The 3,492-nt window shown below is 57.9% G+C and overlaps 1 protein-coding gene across 2 annotated transcripts in view; it reads right to left on the bottom strand.

The window, feature by feature from the left end:
- The window catches only part of ZFAND5 (zinc finger, AN1-type domain 5), a 12,064-nt gene extending 11,120 nt beyond the window's left edge, over nt 1–944 (bottom strand). Inside the window, exon 1 of one of the 2 annotated variants that reach the window (XM_015406980.1) lies at nt 404–944. The gene's annotated coding sequence lies outside the window, so the exon portion shown is untranslated. The remainder of the gene's footprint in view (nt 1–403) is intronic. The other variant, XM_015406982.1, reaches the window with a different exon arrangement.
- Nucleotides 945–3,492: the final 2,548 nt, after the last annotated feature.

Genomic DNA, 3,492 nt, shown 5'->3' with positions numbered 1-3,492 from the left:
CATTAATCCTCACCCCCGCCCCAACATACATCATCCAACCCCTGCGGAATACGGTGTCATTAACTTCCCCCCACCCCCACAAAATAAATTTGTCAGACACAAAGCCAGGTCGGCCCAGCGGCCCTTTTGTCTTTCTCCTTTCCGTAGAGAAGAAAGGTCGGAGGAAACGGGCGCCTTCTCCCGCCGCCCACCCGCACCGAGAGCTTTCCCGGCCCACACAAAAGCCGGGACGCCGAAGCTCCCTCGCCCCGACCCGGCCTCGCCTACGCGCGCCGCTCCCCGCCATTTCGTGCGCGAGGCGGGGAAGCCTCCACAAAGGACACCAGTCCCCCGACCCCCACCCGCCCCCGCCGCCTCGGAAACGACGAAGGGTGGCCACCCGCTCCGAGAGCCGAAAACTCACCTGCTCGTTCGGCTTCTCCTTGCACGGGGGAAGGGGGAGGGAGCGAAGCTGAATAACGAAGAAGGGAAGAGGAAGGCGCCGCTCTCCCGGCTCTGGCGGGGAGGGAGTCCCGGAGCTGCTGCTGCAGCCGCCGCCGCCGCCGCTTCCTTCCTTTGTTCCAACAGGAGCAAGAAGAGGAGGAGGAGGAGCTGCTACTGCGCGGGGCCAGACAACGCCGCGGGAGGGGGGGAGGAAAGGGGTGAAGCGAAGAGGAAGATGGTTCCTTGCCGCGCGCGGGTGATAATGGCGGCGTCACGGCTGCTGCTGCTGCTGCCGCCACGAGTCTTCGGGGCCTGGTAGAATTAGACGGCCTCACGCACGCAAACCGCCGCCAGGGCAGAGTGCGAGCGAGCGCGTCAGCAGCCGAGGCGCTCTGACGGACCGACCGAGGGTGGCTGAGCGGCCCAGCTGGGCGGCTTGGCTGGGCGGCCACGAGCACACTCACCCGCTCAACCCTGATAAGAGTTACTCACTACTGGCGGGAAGGGGGAGAGGCAGGAAGAAGGAAGGGCCGCCCCATACGTCATCGTTTCGATCCCCCCTCCCCTCGCCTTTCCCCCCGCCCCGCTCGGTGGGAAAGAGAACTCGGTCGAGGCAGGGAGACGTGTGCAAGAGCGACCGCGCAAGCGCACGCCTCATAGTCAGCGTGATCGTCGACGTCACTTTCTCCCTCTCTTCCCCGCCCCAACTAAGTGCAAGCAGAGAGGTCGGGGGAGGGGACGCCAGTGCTGACAAGGAGCGTTGAAAGGAAATGGGACGGAGGGGACGGCTGGGCGGGGAGGAGGGGGAGCCGAACCCCGGGGAGTGCGTTGCCCCTTCTGGTTGTTTATGTCTCCCGTCTTTTCTAGGCAAGAGTTAACTGGAAAGACTTGCCCTTCTGTGTTTATTCAGATGCGCCTGTGGACGGCTCGGCTTTCGAGAAACCTGGCTGAAGAACGCTACCTTGTAGGGTCTCCTCCGCTCCCTTCTCGAATGTATTCCAAATAAACTTGCTGGTCCTTAAGGGATCACGAGACTCCGGCTTATTTTTGCTGTAACACAGTAACATTGGCTACTACTCTGGGATTCTTTCAGCTACCGCGACAGAAGTTCTGACGCGGTGTATAGTGGCTTTCATGAGAGCTGTACGTTCATTTGCTGAACGTTGTCGAGAACTGGCACAAAGAACTGTTCATACGTATAACCAACTACCAAGTGTTGTGGGACCAGCAGTGAATGTGCATAGTCACCAAATGGAGAGTACCGTATCAGTACGCACAGTATGGTGCAATACCCTGTTGATACGTGAATGTTCTGCATATTTCCCAGAAACGTTGGAGACTGTGGACATAGATTTGGAAATATGCAAAACCCCATGTTGGTGATGTTTATTTGTGTTATCCATGATGTGGAGAGAATGGTCGCCTTTTTAAGCACATTTTTCATTTAAATGTTGTTCTGCACACACATATACCCTGGCCTTGGTACCTGCTGGAGTGTGGTGACTGGACCCGCTCTGCCAGTCAGGAGCCCAGGGGGTGGGCACATAAGCCCCGCCCCCTGCTCCCACCAGCCATCAGTTGGGACATGGTGGGGGGGGGAGCCCCAAAAAGTTCCCCCACCTCCCTGAGCCCACAGGTGGTGGCCTTGGACTCCTAGAGGCAAATTCCATCTCTCCCACAAGAAGTCATTCTGGCTCTCCCAGCTCTCGGGAGGGGCTCTTTAAAAAGTTATGGCCGCAGTTGCTGTTCTCAGAGGCAGCTACAACGCCCACGTGGGGGGGAGGGGCGGGGTGAAACGTTCCCTTGCCTCCCTGAGCCCAGGGGAGTTAGCCTTGGACTCGTAGGGGCAAATTCGTCCTCTTGCATGTGATGGCCGAGAGCACACGCGAGAGGTCATTCTGGCTCCCCCAGCTCTCGGGAGGGGCTCTTTAAAAAGTTATGCCCGGCGTCACTGTTCTTGGCGGCAGCTGCGATGCCCGCAAGGGGGGGGCAAAACGTTCCCTTGCCTCCCTGAGCCCCGGGGTGGTGGCCTTGGACTCATAGGGGAAATTTGTTTGTGATGCCACTCACAAATCACTCGCAATAGGTCATTCTGGCCCCCCCAGCTCTGGGAGGGGCTCTTTAAAAAGTTATGGCTGCCGTTGATGTTCTTGGCGGCAGTTGCGACGCCCACGCCGAGGGGAGGACGCCCGCACAGGGGGACAGCTCCCCCAGCTTTCCTTAACTTTTATCCTCAGCAAAAAAACCCTGTGAGCAGAGGCAGACTGGGAATGAGAAATTTACATTGTTCTGGTGTTCAAGTCTCACAACACGAAAATCGCAGGGTAGCTGCTGGAGCCTCTCCCCAAGATACCAACCAAGTTTGAAGAACATTGGACCAGGGAGTCCAATTCTACGGGCCCCCAAACAGGGGATGGGGGCAACCTGTTTGGGGGCCCGTAGAATTGGACCCGCTGGTTCAATGTTCCTGAAACATGGAGGGTATCTTGGGGAGAGGCTACAGCACCTACCCTGTGATTTTGGAGCCTCTCCCTCAAGCCCCCTCCCCTCCAGCCCCATGAATATACCCTATGTTTTCGCCATTGACTTAAATGGCCCTTAGGATATAATGGGGTCGAACTGCAGGAAGCCCATTCAGATCAGAGAATCTGATTGGGCCTGCAGCAGCCTAAAAGGGGTTCCTGAGCAAGCCAAGGGAAGTGAAGGTGGTTTAAACCGCTTCTCCTTCCCTCCAGCAGCCAGCTTGCTCAGGATCCCCGAGCAAACCAAGGGAAGGGAAGGGAAGGTTGCGGAGCAGCTGGAGACATTGAGCCTCAGCTCCACAAGTAATGAGCAATCGAGCCCCGCCCCCAGCAGCCCTCAGGTCGGAGCACCTGGAGCAGTCTTGGGAGGCGGATTGGCAAAAAGCAAAACCAAAAGCACAGGAACTCGAGAGAACTCCAGGAATGGAGCCGGTTCCTCTTCCACAGCCCAAAATGCGACCCACGAACCCTGAGCTTGCTTTTTCTCATTTGCGAGTCTGGCCTCTGCACTCCTTTAACAAGGCAGCCCTGAATCTTGGGGCGGCAG

This window comes from Gekko japonicus, unplaced genomic scaffold (assembly GCF_001447785.1).
Source record: "Gekko japonicus isolate JY-2015 unplaced genomic scaffold, Gekko_japonicus_V1.1 scaffold1623, whole genome shotgun sequence".
Taxonomy (NCBI): Eukaryota; Metazoa; Chordata; class Lepidosauria; order Squamata; family Gekkonidae; genus Gekko; species Gekko japonicus.
Note: the sequence above shows the minus strand (reverse complement) of the source record. Positions and strands in the feature narration are given on the sequence as shown.